We start from the raw sequence: 14697 nt of genomic DNA on the forward strand, positions 1-14697 counted from the left end.
CAATACGCTGGAACAACATGAGAGGTAAATGAATAAGAACACAGGGGGGAGGGGGGCACGGGCAACACATGTCACCTGAATACTTGTACTCCCATCATCTGCTTGAAAAGAGAGAGAAAAGAAAATGCAATGAGAGAGGTAAGAGACACTTTTTAAAAATAACGACTCCAAAGAGAAAAGTAAAAGGAGGCCTGTGGAGCAGGTCTGGGTGTGACTCCGGATCCCCCAACATCAGCTGCCACCACCAAAGATTCCTACGTGGAGCCCATAGAACCCCAAAAGCAACGGGACGAGTTCTGGTCCCATACTCCCTCAAAATGACATCCTGGCCTCCTTCTGGAACTCCCTCCCCTCTCAGACTCTCAAGGTTTCCTCCAGCGTGTCGGTTCCCACAGAGCAGACCTTTGGTCTGAGACCTGACAGTCCAGATGCCACGCATGCTGCCGCGTGGCGGCGGTGTCGCGGCTTGGGACAAGAGGAGGCCCCACGGTGCGGGCTGGGGCGCCAGGCACCCCACGGCGGGCGCTGAGGGTGGGGGTGACCCCCACCCCGGGCCGCCGCCGCGCTCCCAGAAAGGGGACAGAACAAGAGGCAAAAAAAAAAAAAAAAGAAGAAGAAGAAGCCTACGGCACCCGGTATTCCCAGGCGGTCTTCTCCCATCCAAGTACTAACCAGGCCCGACCCTGCTTAGCTTCCGAGACCAGAGGAGACCGGGGGGCGTTCAGGGTGGTGTGGCCCTAGACGGCGGAGGGCGCCCCTGCCCCGCTCAAGATCCCAGCGTCTCTGCGCTTCCCCGCCGCCTCCTCCCGCCCCAGGCCCCGCGCCCGGCCGGGCCTGTTGAGTTCGCCGGCCGGGTCCGGCGGGCTCCGAGGGACGGGGGTGACGGGCCGGGCCGGGCGGCCGGGGCGGGGGGCTGTCTCTCTCTCCACACACACACACTCACACTCACTCACACTCACACAAGATGCGCCTCCACGGCTGGACCCGCCAAGGTGGAGCCCTCCCAGCCCCCCTCGTCTCCTCGCCTGGCCTCCTTCACCTACCCGCTGCCCACCCCCAGCGCGTCGCCGCCGCTGACTGCGCACGCGCGCACCGGCACCGGGCGCTCGCCCTTTGACCCCAGCCAGGGGCCGCCCTCCCCCACAACCCCTTTCAGCTGTGCCCCCCGCCCTGTGGGCGGGCTGCCGCCTATTCCCCCGGGCCAGGGCTGGGGCACAGCGCAAGGGGGAGGGGAGCGAGTGTATGGGGCATCTCTCTCTGGGGATGTGTCCCATGGGTGGGGTGGGGTGGGGTGGGGTGGCGTGGTTTGTGGGGCGCTGAAGAAATCAGTCCCCTCCATCTCCTACCTCTGGAAAACGCCCAAGCCCTTGGAGAACTGCCGGCACCGCTACCGTGGGGGCCGGGACCCTCCTCTGTGTCCTCCTGTGGCCCGGTCCAAGGGGCCTGGGCCTGGCCGGGGCTGCATTGGACCCCGACCACCCTGGCGTGTGGACTCGCTAAAAATCGGCGATTAGATATTGGATTCCAGCTTCCTTGAGGTCATTTCACTAATGAGTGCACCGGAAAGAGTTTCCTAATCCATCTGTGAGGGTGGCAACTGAAAGAGAATTTGAAAGCTGACAGAATAGGCGAGGGAAGGCATAGGAGATTTCCACACCCAGCAAGGAAGACTTTCCCGAAATGGAAGAAAGAAAGGAGCAAACAGAGACACCGGTAGCCCGCCCGGAAAAGAGTCTGCCCCTGAGAGAAAGTACCCTGACCAGGTTCACCCGTGGGTGGGTGGCCAGCTAGCGGCATTCAGAAGAGCGAGGCCCGCAGTCTGTGCGGAAGACACCTGCACTCGGGTGTGTGTGGCGGCACGATTCACAAGCAGCTCCAGATGTTAAACCAAGGAGAAGCCAGGGAGTTCCCAACGCCCCAGGTGTCCTCAGCCCACGACTGGCTGCTGTGGGAATGCGAAGCCCGGCTCCTTGTCTCAGAGCGGGACAACCAGGAGGTGTGACGTACACCCCGGGGTTCCCAGGAGGATCAGGCTGAAGCTGGGACTTGGCCTCAAAGTGTCCCCTCGCATGGCCACCCCCTTCCCCTTCCTGCTCCTCTACTCCTGGTGCCCCTCCATCCAGGGGCCAGACCTTAAAGAGTCACCGCAAGAGAATCCTGGTCCCCAAGGAGCCTTCTGGGGGACCGGTGCTGAGAGAGGTTGTGGGCATGGCCCGCTGGGGCTCTGCCCGACCCAGGGCTGAGAGATGCAACCTCCCAGCTCTGGGTCCCTGCAGGAAGCGTTGGCAAGCACAGGGCCGGTCCTCCAAAGGCCCAGGTGCAGGGAGCCCAGGCCAAGCAGCCTGTGGAAGAAGCCACTTGCCCTGCCACCCCGGGAACACGGCTGCAGGCCCCGGCCCTTCCCACCTCCTCCTCCTCCTCCTCTTCCCCCCCCCCGCCCCCCCCCGACATGGCACAGGGCTCAGAGACACCTCAGACTCTTGCTACCCAAAGTGCAAAGGGCATCAGTTGCTCCTCTAACCCCCCCCCCCCCCGCCCAGCAGACCGCGTTGTCCAGCCAGCCCCCGGGCCTCCCTGGGGTGCCCAGCACAAAAGCGCAGACACCCACCGGACCCTCAATCTCAGCTTTCGGATGTTTTTGCCACTCTAAGGACCCGCAGGCCAGCTGGGCCTTCGGGCAGGACAGAGAGCCCCGGAATCCGACGTGGAGAGCTGCGTGTACGTCCCCATCAGGAGGCGGTCCCCACCTCCGCGACTCTCCCCTTGCGGGGAGCGGCAGCCGCAGGGCCTCAGGGAAGACACCAGGCTGGGTCCCCGCGGCACAGCGGGGGCCCCGCACGCGACTTAGGGACGGCTGCTGGAGACTGCTGCGGCCACCCTGCTGCCGGGTTTCTGGAGGGCTTCCTGGAAGCAGCGTCCACACCAAGCCCTTGGAAGGCCCAGGCGACGGAGGAGCCGGTCAGGCAGGGGCCGAGGACGGTGAGAGGCCGGACGGGCGGGAAGGAGCATGTCAGGCAGGGGCAGAGGACGGTGACAGGCCGGGCGGGAAGGAGCCGGTCAGGCGGGGGCCCGGGACAGTGACGGGCCTGGGCCTGGCCGGGGAGGAGTGCGTCAGGCAGGGGCAGAGGACACGGGCTGGGTAAGGGTTAGGGTGACAGTTAGGGCACAATTCACACAATCGCAAAGATGTGGAAGCGACCCGAGTGCCCATCCATCCAGGAGTGCATTAATAAAATGTGGCGCGTGGACACCACGGAGTGCCATTGGGCTGTGAGGAGCAGCGGTGAGAGGGCGCCTCTCGTGTTCTCCTGGCCAGAGCTGGAACCCGTTCCAGTAAGCCAAGTATCCCAAGAATGGACACACGAGCGCCCCGTGAGCGCGCTCACCAGCAAATGGGTACGAACGGATGGACACCTAAGTGGACAGAGAGGAATCACCTTCATCATCGGGTGGGTGTCGGGCGGGTGGGGGGAGGGGAGGGGCATACACCTCCATTAGGAATGGGGTGGGTGCGCACCGACTGGGGGATGGGCGCACTTGAAGCTCTGACCCGAGGGGGGAGGCTGGGAGAGGGCAACGTACCCGACCTTAACATTGGTGCCCCCACAATACGCTGGAACAACATGAGAGGTAAATGAATAAGAACACAGGGGGGAGGGGGGCACGGGCAACACATGTCACCTGAATACTTGTACTCCCATCATCTGCTTGAAAAGAGAGAGAAAAGAAAATGCAATGAGAGAGGTAAGAGACACTTTTTAAAAATAACGACTCCAAAGAGAAAAGTAAAAGGAGGCCTGTGGAGCAGGTCTGGGTGTGACTCCGGATCCCCCAACATCAGCTGCCACCACCAAAGATTCCTACGTGGAGCCCATAGAACCCCAAAAGCAACGGGACGAGTTCTGGTCCCATACTCCCTCAAAATGACATCCTGGCCTCCTTCTGGAACTCCCTCCCCTCTCAGACTCTCAAGGTTTCCTCCAGCGTGTCGGTTCCCACAGAGCAGACCTTTGGTCTGAGACCTGACAGTCCAGATGCCACGCATGCTGCCGCGTGGCGGCGGTGTCGCGGCTTGGGACAAGAGGAGGCCCCACGGTGCGGGCTGGGGCGCCAGGCACCCCACGGCGGGCGCTGAGGGTGGGGGTGACCCCCACCCCGGGCCGCCGCCGCGCTCCCAGAAAGGGGACAGAACAAGAGGCAAAAAAAAAAAAAAAAAGAAGAAGAAGAAGCCTACGGCACCCGGTATTCCCAGGCGGTCTTCTCCCATCCAAGTACTAACCAGGCCCGACCCTGCTTAGCTTCCGAGACCAGAGGAGACCGGGGGGCGTTCAGGGTGGTGTGGCCCTAGACGGCGGAGGGCGCCCCTGCCCCGCTCAAGATCCCAGCGTCTCTGCGCTTCCCCGCCGCCTCCTCCCGCCCCAGGCCCCGCGCCCGGCCGGGCCTGTTGAGTTCGCCGGCCGGGTCCGGCGGGCTCCGAGGGACGGGGGTGACGGGCCGGGCCGGGCGGCCGGGGCGGGGGGCTGTCTCTCTCTCCACACACACACACTCACACTCACTCACACTCACACAAGATGCGCCTCCACGGCTGGACCCGCCAAGGTGGAGCCCTCCCAGCCCCCCTCGTCTCCTCGCCTGGCCTCCTTCACCTACCCGCTGCCCACCCCCAGCGCGTCGCCGCCGCTGACTGCGCACGCGCGCACCGGCACCGGGCGCTCGCCCTTTGACCCCAGCCAGGGGCCGCCCTCCCCCACAACCCCTTTCAGCTGTGCCCCCCGCCCTGTGGGCGGGCTGCCGCCTATTCCCCCGGGCCAGGGCTGGGGCACAGCGCAAGGGGGAGGGGAGCGAGTGTATGGGGCATCTCTCTCTGGGGATGTGTCCCATGGGTGGGGTGGGGTGGGGTGGGGTGGCGTGGTTTGTGGGGCGCTGAAGAAATCAGTCCCCTCCATCTCCTACCTCTGGAAAACGCCCAAGCCCTTGGAGAACTGCCGGCACCGCGACCGTGGGGGCCGGGACCCTCCTCTGTGTCCTCCTGTGGCCCGGTCCAAGGGGCCTGGGCCTGGCCGGGGCTGCATTGGACCCCGACCACCCTGGCGTGTGGACTCGCTAAAAATCGGCGATTAGATATTGGATTCCAGCTTCCTTGAGGTCATTTCACTAATGAGTGCACCGGAAAGAGTTTCCTAATCCATCTGTGAGGGTGGCAACTGAAAGAGAATTTGAAAGCTGACAGAATAGGCGAGGGAAGGCATAGGAGATTTCCACACCCAGCAAGGAAGACTTTCCCGAAATGGAAGAAAGAAAGGAGCAAACAGAGACACCGGTAGCCCGCCCGGAAAAGAGTCTGCCCCTGAGAGAAAGTACCCTGACCAGGTTCACCCGTGGGTGGGTGGCCAGCTAGCGGCATTCAGAAGAGCGAGGCCCGCAGTCTGTGCGGAAGACACCTGCACTCGGGTGTGTGTGGCGGCACGATTCACAAGCAGCTCCAGATGTTAAACCAAGGAGAAGCCAGGGAGTTCCCAACGCCCCAGGTGTCCTCAGCCCACGACTGGCTGCTGTGGGAATGCGAAGCCCGGCTCCTTGTCTCAGAGCGGGACAACCAGGAGGTGTGACGTACACCCCGGGGTTCCCAGGAGGATCAGGCTGAAGCTGGGACTTGGCCTCAAAGTGTCCCCTCGCATGGCCACCCCCTTCCCCTTCCTGCTCCTCTACTCCTGGTGCCCCTCCATCCAGGGGCCAGACCTTAAAGAGTCACCGCAAGAGAATCCTGGTCCCCAAGGAGCCTTCTGGGGGACCGGTGCTGAGAGAGGTTGTGGGCATGGCCCGCTGGGGCTCTGCCCGACCCAGGGCTGAGAGATGCAACCTCCCAGCTCTGGGTCCCTGCAGGAAGCGTTGGCAAGCACAGGGCCGGTCCTCCAAAGGCCCAGGTGCAGGGAGCCCAGGCCAAGCAGCCTGTGGAAGAAGCCACTTGCCCTGCCACCCCGGGAACACGGCTGCAGGCCCCGGCCCTTCCCACCTCCTCCTCCTCCTCCTCTTCCCCCCCCCCGCCCCCCCCTGACATGGCACAGGGCTCAGAGACACCTCAGACTCTTGCTACCCAAAGTGCAAAGGGCATCAGTTGCTCCTCTAACCCCCCCCCCCCGCCCAGCAGACCGCGTTGTCCAGCCAGCCCCCGGGCCTCCCTGGGGTGCCCAGCACAAAAGCGCAGACACCCACCGGACCCTCAATCTCAGCTTTCGGATGTTTTTGCCACTCTAAGGACCCGCAGGCCAGCTGGGCCTTCGGGCAGGACAGAGAGCCCCGGAATCCGACGTGGAGAGCTGCGTGTACGTCCCCATCAGGAGGCGGTCCCCACCTCCGCGACTCTCCCCTTGCGGGGAGCGGCAGCCGCAGGGCCTCAGGGAAGACACCAGGCTGGGTCCCCGCGGCACAGCGGGGGCCCCGCACGCGACTTAGGGACGGCTGCTGGAGACTGCTGCGGCCACCCTGCTGCCGGGTTTCTGGAGGGCTTCCTGGAAGCAGCGTCCACACCAAGCCCTTGGAAGGCCCAGGCGACGGAGGAGCCGGTCAGGCAGGGGCCGAGGACGGTGAGAGGCCGGACGGGCGGGAAGGAGCATGTCAGGCAGGGGCAGAGGACGGTGACAGGCCGGGCGGGAAGGAGCCGGTCAGGCGGGGGCCCGGGACAGTGACGGGCCTGGGCCTGGCCGGGGAGGAGTGCGTCAGGCAGGGGCAGAGGACACGGGCTGGGTAAGGGTTAGGGTGACAGTTAGGGCACAATTCACACAATCGCAAAGATGTGGAAGCGACCCGAGTGCCCATCCATCCAGGAGTGCATTAATAAAATGTGGCGCGTGGACACCACGGAGTGCCATTGGGCTGTGAGGAGCAGCGGTGAGAGGGCGCCTCTCGTGTTCTCCTGGCCAGAGCTGGAACCCGTTCCAGTAAGCCAAGTATCCCAAGAATGGACACACGAGCGCCCCGTGAGCGCGCTCACCAGCAAATGGGTACGAACGGATGGACACCTAAGTGGACAGAGAGGAATCACCTTCATCATCGGGTGGGTGTCGGGCGGGTGGGGGGAGGGGAGGGGCATACACCTCCATTAGGAATGGGGTGGGTGCGCACCGACTGGGGGATGGGCGCACTTGAAGCTCTGACCCGAGGGGGGAGGCTGGGAGAGGGCAACGTACCCGACCTTAACATTGGTGCCCCCACAATACGCTGGAACAACATGAGAGGTAAATGAATAAGAACACAGGGGGGAGGGGGGCACGGGCAACACATGTCACCTGAATACTTGTACTCCCATCATCTGCTTGAAAAGAGAGAGAAAAGAAAATGCAATGAGAGAGGTAAGAGACACTTTTTAAAAATAACGACTCCAAAGAGAAAAGTAAAAGGAGGCCTGTGGAGCAGGTCTGGGTGTGACTCCGGATCCCCCAACATCAGCTGCCACCACCAAAGATTCCTACGTGGAGCCCATAGAACCCCAAAAGCAACGGGACGAGTTCTGGTCCCATACTCCCTCAAAATGACATCCTGGCCTCCTTCTGGAACTCCCTCCCCTCTCAGACTCTCAAGGTTTCCTCCAGCGTGTCGGTTCCCACAGAGCAGACCTTTGGTCTGAGACCTGACAGTCCAGATGCCACGCATGCTGCCGCGTGGCGGCGGTGTCGCGGCTTGGGACAAGAGGAGGCCCCACGGTGCGGGCTGGGGCGCCAGGCACCCCACGGCGGGCGCTGAGGGTGGGGGTGACCCCCACCCCGGGCCGCCGCCGCGCTCCCAGAAAGGGGACAGAACAAGAGGCAAAAAAAAAAAAAAAAGAAGAAGAAGAAGCCTACGGCACCCGGTATTCCCAGGCGGTCTTCTCCCATCCAAGTACTAACCAGGCCCGACCCTGCTTAGCTTCCGAGACCAGAGGAGACCGGGGGGCGTTCAGGGTGGTGTGGCCCTAGACGGCGGAGGGCGCCCCTGCCCCGCTCAAGATCCCAGCGTCTCTGCGCTTCCCCGCCGCCTCCTCCCGCCCCAGGCCCCGCGCCCGGCCGGGCCTGTTGAGTTCGCCGGCCGGGTCCGGCGGGCTCCGAGGGACGGGGGTGACGGGCCGGGCCGGGCGGCCGGGGCGGGGGGCTGTCTCTCTCTCCACACACACACACTCACACTCACTCACACTCACACAAGATGCGCCTCCACGGCTGGACCCGCCAAGGTGGAGCCCTCCCAGCCCCCCTCGTCTCCTCGCCTGGCCTCCTTCACCTACCCGCTGCCCACCCCCAGCGCGTCGCCGCCGCTGACTGCGCACGCGCGCACCGGCACCGGGCGCTCGCCCTTTGACCCCAGCCAGGGGCCGCCCTCCCCCACAACCCCTTTCAGCTGTGCCCCCCGCCCTGTGGGCGGGCTGCCGCCTATTCCCCCGGGCCAGGGCTGGGGCACAGCGCAAGGGGGAGGGGAGCGAGTGTATGGGGCATCTCTCTCTGGGGATGTGTCCCATGGGTGGGGTGGGGTGGGGTGGGGTGGCGTGGTTTGTGGGGCGCTGAAGAAATCAGTCCCCTCCATCTCCTACCTCTGGAAAACGCCCAAGCCCTTGGAGAACTGCCGGCACCGCGACCGTGGGGGCCGGGACCCTCCTCTGTGTCCTCCTGTGGCCCGGTCCAAGGGGCCTGGGCCTGGCCGGGGCTGCATTGGACCCCGACCACCCTGGCGTGTGGACTCGCTAAAAATCGGCGATTAGATATTGGATTCCAGCTTCCTTGAGGTCATTTCACTAATGAGTGCACCGGAAAGAGTTTCCTAATCCATCTGTGAGGGTGGCAACTGAAAGAGAATTTGAAAGCTGACAGAATAGGCGAGGGAAGGCATAGGAGATTTCCACACCCAGCAAGGAAGACTTTCCCGAAATGGAAGAAAGAAACGAGCAAACAGAGACACCGGTAGCCCGCCCGGAAAAGAGTCTGCCCCTGAGAGAAAGTACCCTGACCAGGTTCTCCCGTGGGTGGGTGGCCAGCTAGCGGCATTCAGAAGAGCGAGGCCCGCAGTCTGTGCGGAAGACACCTGCACTCGGGTGTGTGTGGCGGCACGATTCACAAGCAGCTCCAGATGTTAAACCAAGGAGAAGCCAGGGAGTTCCCAACGCCCCAGGTGTCCTCAGCCCACGACTGGCTGCTGTGGGAATGCGAAGCCCGGCTCCTTGTCTCAGAGCGGGACAACCAGGAGGTGTGACGTACACCCCGGGGTTCCCAGGAGGATCAGGCTGAAGCTGGGACTTGGCCTCAAAGTGTCCCCTCGCATGGCCACCCCCTTCCCCTTCCTGCTCCTCTACTCCTGGTGCCCCTCCATCCAGGGGCCAGACCTTAAAGAGTCACCGCAAGAGAATCCTGGTCCCCAAGGAGCCTTCTGGGGGACCGGTGCTGAGAGAGGTTGTGGGCATGGCCCGCTGGGGCTCTGCCCGACCCAGGGCTGAGAGATGCAACCTCCCAGCTCTGGGTCCCTGCAGGAAGCGTTGGCAAGCACAGGGCCGGTCCTCCAAAGGCCCAGGTGCAGGGAGCCCAGGCCAAGCAGCCTGTGGAAGAAGCCACTTGCCCTGCCACCCCGGGAACACGGCTGCAGGCCCCGGCCCTTCCCACCTCCTCCTCCTCCTCCTCTTCCCCCCCCCGCCCCCCCCCGACATGGCACAGGGCTCAGAGACACCTCAGACTCTTGCTACCCAAAGTGCAAAGGGCATCAGTTGCTCCTCTAACCCCCCCCCCCGCCCAGCAGACCGCGTTGTCCAGCCAGCCCCCGGGCCTCCCTGGGGTGCCCAGCACAAAAGCGCAGACACCCACCGGACCCTCAATCTCAGCTTTCGGATGTTTTTGCCACTCTAAGGACCCGCAGGCCAGCTGGGCCTTCGGGCAGGACAGAGAGCCCCGGAATCCGACGTGGAGAGCTGCGTGTACGTCCCCATCAGGAGGCGGTCCCCACCTCCGCGACTCTCCCCTTGCGGGGAGCGGCAGCCGCAGGGCCTCAGGGAAGACACCAGGCTGGGTCCCCGCGGCACAGCGGGGGCCCCGCACGCGACTTAGGGACGGCTGCTGGAGACTGCTGCGGCCACCCTGCTGCCGGGTTTCTGGAGGGCTTCCTGGAAGCAGCGTCCACACCAAGCCCTTGGAAGGCCCAGGCGACGGAGGAGCCGGTCAGGCAGGGGCCGAGGACGGTGAGAGGCCGGACGGGCGGGAAGGAGCATGTCAGGCAGGGGCAGAGGACGGTGACAGGCCGGGCGGGAAGGAGCCGGTCAGGCGGGGGCCCGGGACAGTGACGGGCCTGGGCCTGGCCGGGGAGGAGTGCGTCAGGCAGGGGCAGAGGACACGGGCTGGGTAAGGGTTAGGGTGACAGTTAGGGCACAATTCACACAATCGCAAAGATGTGGAAGCGACCCGAGTGCCCATCCATCCAGGAGTGCATTAATAAAATGTGGCGCGTGGACACCACGGAGTGCCATTGGGCTGTGAGGAGCAGCGGTGAGAGGGCGCCTCTCGTGTTCTCCTGGCCAGAGCTGGAACCCGTTCCAGTAAGCCAAGTATCCCAAGAATGGACACACGAGCGCCCCGTGAGCGCGCTCACCAGCAAATGGGTACGAACGGATGGACACCTAAGTGGACAGAGAGGAATCACCTTCATCATCGGGTGGGTGTCGGGCGGGTGGGGGGAGGGGAGGGGCATACACCTCCATTAGGAATGGGGTGGGTGCGCACCGACTGGGGGATGGGCGCACTTGAAGCTCTGACCCGAGGGGGGAGGCTGGGAGAGGGCAACGTACCCGACCTTAACATTGGTGCCCCCACAATACGCTGGAACAACATGAGAGGTAAATGAATAAGAACACAGGGGGGAGGGGGGCACGGGCAACACATGTCACCTGAATACTTGTACTCCCATCATCTGCTTGAAAAGAGAGAGAAAAGAAAATGCAATGAGAGAGGTAAGAGACACTTTTTAAAAATAACGACTCCAAAGAGAAAAGTAAAAGGAGGCCTGTGGAGCAGGTCTGGGTGTGACTCCGGATCCCCCAACATCAGCTGCCACCACCAAAGATTCCTACGTGGAGCCCATAGAACCCCAAAAGCAACGGGACGAGTTCTGGTCCCATACTCCCTCAAAATGACATCCTGGCCTCCTTCTGGAACTCCCTCCCCTCTCAGACTCTCAAGGTTTCCTCCAGCGTGTCGGTTCCCACAGAGCAGACCTTTGGTCTGAGACCTGACAGTCCAGATGCCACGCATGCTGCCGCGTGGCGGCGGTGTCGCGGCTTGGGACAAGAGGAGGCCCCACGGTGCGGGCTGGGGCGCCAGGCACCCCACGGCGGGCGCTGAGGGTGGGGGTGACCCCCACCCCGGGCCGCCGCCGCGCTCCCAGAAAGGGGACAGAACAAGAGGCAAAAAAAAAAAAAAAAGAAGAAGAAGAAGCCTACGGCACCCGGTATTCCCAGGCGGTCTTCTCCCATCCAAGTACTAACCAGGCCCGACCCTGCTTAGCTTCCGAGACCAGAGGAGACCGGGGGGCGTTCAGGGTGGTGTGGCCCTAGACGGCGGAGGGCGCCCCTGCCCCGCTCAAGATCCCAGCGTCTCTGCGCTTCCCCGCCGCCTCCTCCCGCCCCAGGCCCCGCGCCCGGCCGGGCCTGTTGAGTTCGCCGGCCGGGTCCGGCGGGCTCCGAGGGACGGGGGTGACGGGCCGGGCCGGGCGGCCGGGGCGGGGGGCTGTCTCTCTCTCCACACACACACACTCACACTCACTCACACTCACACAAGATGCGCCTCCACGGCTGGACCCGCCAAGGTGGAGCCCTCCCAGCCCCCCTCGTCTCCTCGCCTGGCCTCCTTCACCTACCCGCTGCCCACCCCCAGCGCGTCGCCGCCGCTGACTGCGCACGCGCGCACCGGCACCGGGCGCTCGCCCTTTGACCCCAGCCAGGGGCCGCCCTCCCCCACAACCCCTTTCAGCTGTGCCCCCCGCCCTGTGGGCGGGCTGCCGCCTATTCCCCCGGGCCAGGGCTGGGGCACAGCGCAAGGGGGAGGGGAGCGAGTGTATGGGGCATCTCTCTCTGGGGATGTGTCCCATGGGTGGGGTGGGGTGGGGTGGGGTGGCGTGGTTTGTGGGGCGCTGAAGAAATCAGTCCCCTCCATCTCCTACCTCTGGAAAACGCCCAAGCCCTTGGAGAACTGCCGGCACCGCGACCGTGGGGGCCGGGACCCTCCTCTGTGTCCTCCTGTGGCCCGGTCCAAGGGGCCTGGGCCTGGCCGGGGCTGCATTGGACCCCGACCACCCTGGCGTGTGGACTCGCTAAAAATCGGCGATTAGATATTGGATTCCAGCTTCCTTGAGGTCATTTCACTAATGAGTGCACCGGAAAGAGTTTCCTAATCCATCTGTGAGGGTGGCAACTGAAAGAGAATTTGAAAGCTGACAGAATAGGCGAGGGAAGGCATAGGAGATTTCCACACCCAGCAAGGAAGACTTTCCCGAAATGGAAGAAAGAAAGGAGCAAACAGAGACACCGGTAGCCCGCCCGGAAAAGAGTCTGCCCCTGAGAGAAAGTACCCTGACCAGGTTCTCCCGTGGGTGGGTGGCCAGCTAGCGGCATTCAGAAGAGCGAGGCCCGCAGTCTGTGCGGAAGACACCTGCACTCGGGTGTGTGTGGCGGCACGATTCACAAGCAGCTCCAGATGTTAAACCAAGGAGAAGCCAGGGAGTTCCCAACGCCCCAGGTGTCCTCAGCCCACGACTGGCTGCTGTGGGAATGCGAAGCCCGGCTCCTTGTCTCAGAGCGGGACAACCAGGAGGTGTGACGTACACCCCGGGGTTCCCAGGAGGATCAGGCTGAAGCTGGGACTTGGCCTCAAAGTGTCCCCTCGCATGGCCACCCCCTTCCCCTTCCTGCTCCTCTACTCCTGGTGCCCCTCCATCCAGGGGCCAGACCTTAAAGAGTCACCGCAAGAGAATCCTGGTCCCCAAGGAGCCTTCTGGGGGACCGGTGCTGAGAGAGGTTGTGGGCATGGCCCGCTGGGGCTCTGCCCGACCCAGGGCTGAGAGATGCAACCTCCCAGCTCTGGGTCCCTGCAGGAAGCGTTGGCAAGCACAGGGCCGGTCCTCCAAAGGCCCAGGTGCAGGGAGCCCAGGCCAAGCAGCCTGTGGAAGAAGCCACTTGCCCTGCCACCCCGGGAACACGGCTGCAGGCCCCGGCCCTTCCCACCTCCTCCTCCTCCTCCTCTTCCCCCCCCCCGCCCCCCCCCGACATGGCACAGGGCTCAGAGACACCTCAGACTCTTGCTACCCAAAGTGCAAAGGGCATCAGTTGCTCCTCTAACCCCCCCCCCCCCGCCCAGCAGACCGCGTTGTCCAGCCAGCCCCCGGGCCTCCCTGGGGTGCCCAGCACAAAAGCGCAGACACCCACCGGACCCTCAATCTCAGCTTTCGGATGTTTTTGCCACTCTAAGGACCCGCAGGCCAGCTGGGCCTTCGGGCAGGACAGAGAGCCCCGGAATCCGACGTGGAGAGCTGCGTGTACGTCCCCATCAGGAGGCGGTCCCCACCTCCGCGACTCTCCCCTTGCGGGGAGCGGCAGCCGCAGGGCCTCAGGGAAGACACCAGGCTGGGTCCCCGCGGCACAGCGGGGGCCCCGCACGCGACTTAGGGACGGCTGCTGGAGACTGCTGCGGCCACCCTGCTGCCGGGTTTCTGGAGGGCTTCCTGGAAGCAGCGTCCACACCAAGCCCTTGGAAGGCCCAGGCGACGGAGGAGCCGGTCAGGCAGGGGCCGAGGACGGTGAGAGGCCGGACGGGCGGGAAGGAGCATGTCAGGCAGGGGCAGAGGACGGTGACAGGCCGGGCGGGAAGGAGCCGGTCAGGCGGGGGCCCGGGACAGTGACGGGCCTGGGCCTGGCCGGGGAGGAGTGCGTCAGGCAGGGGCAGAGGACACGGGCTGGGTAAGGGTTAGGGTGACAGTTAGGGCACAATTCACACAATCGCAAAGATGTGGAAGCGACCCGAGTGCCCATCCATCCAGGAGTGCATTAATAAAATGTGGCGCGTGGACACCACGGAGTGCCATTGGGCTGTGAGGAGCAGCGGTGAGAGGGCGCCTCTCGTGTTCTCCTGGCCAGAGCTGGAACCCGTTCCAGTAAGCCAAGTATCCCAAGAATGGACACACGAGCGCCCCGTGAGCGCGCTCACCAGCAAATGGGTACGAACGGATGGACACCTAAGTGGACAGAGAGGAATCACCTTCATCATCGGGTGGGTGTCGGGCGGGTGGGGGGAGGGGAGGGGCATACACCTCCATTAGGAATGGGGTGGGTGCGCACCGACTGGGGGATGGGCGCACTTGAAGCTCTGACCCGAGGGGGGAGGCTGGGAGAGGGCAACGTACCCGACCTTAACATTGGTGCCCCCACAATACGCTGGAACAACATGAGAGGTAAATGAATAAGAACACAGGGGGGAGGGGGGCACGGGCAACACATGTCACCTGAATACTTGTACTCCCATCATCTGCTTGAAAAGAGAGAGAAAAGAAAATGCAATGAGAGAGGTAAGAGACACTTTTTAAAAATAACGACTCCAAAGAGAAAAGTAAAAGGAGGCCTGTGGAGCAGGTCTGGGTGTGACTCCGGATCCCCCAACATCAGCTGCCACCACCAAAGATTCCTACGTGGAGCCCATAGAACCCCAA

At 63.7% G+C, this 14697-nt stretch overlaps 4 pseudogenes; all 4 read right to left on the reverse strand.

Annotated features, from left to right (window-relative positions):
- Positions 1-620: 620 nt before the first annotated feature.
- LOC142869435 (uncharacterized) lies at positions 621-743 on the reverse strand (annotated as a pseudogene).
- A 3484-nt stretch (positions 744-4227) lies between these two features.
- Positions 4228-4350, reverse strand: LOC142869436 (uncharacterized; annotated as a pseudogene).
- Positions 4351-7831: 3481 nt separating this feature from the next.
- Positions 7832-7954, reverse strand: LOC142869437 (uncharacterized; annotated as a pseudogene).
- A 3479-nt stretch (positions 7955-11433) lies between these two features.
- Positions 11434-11556, reverse strand: LOC142869438 (uncharacterized; annotated as a pseudogene).
- Between the last annotated feature and the right edge of the window lie 3141 nt (positions 11557-14697).

This window comes from Microcebus murinus, unplaced genomic scaffold (assembly GCF_040939455.1).
Source record: "Microcebus murinus isolate Inina unplaced genomic scaffold, M.murinus_Inina_mat1.0 scaf077_hap2_Mmur4.0, whole genome shotgun sequence".
In the NCBI taxonomy this organism is placed as follows: Eukaryota; Metazoa; Chordata; class Mammalia; order Primates; family Cheirogaleidae; genus Microcebus; species Microcebus murinus.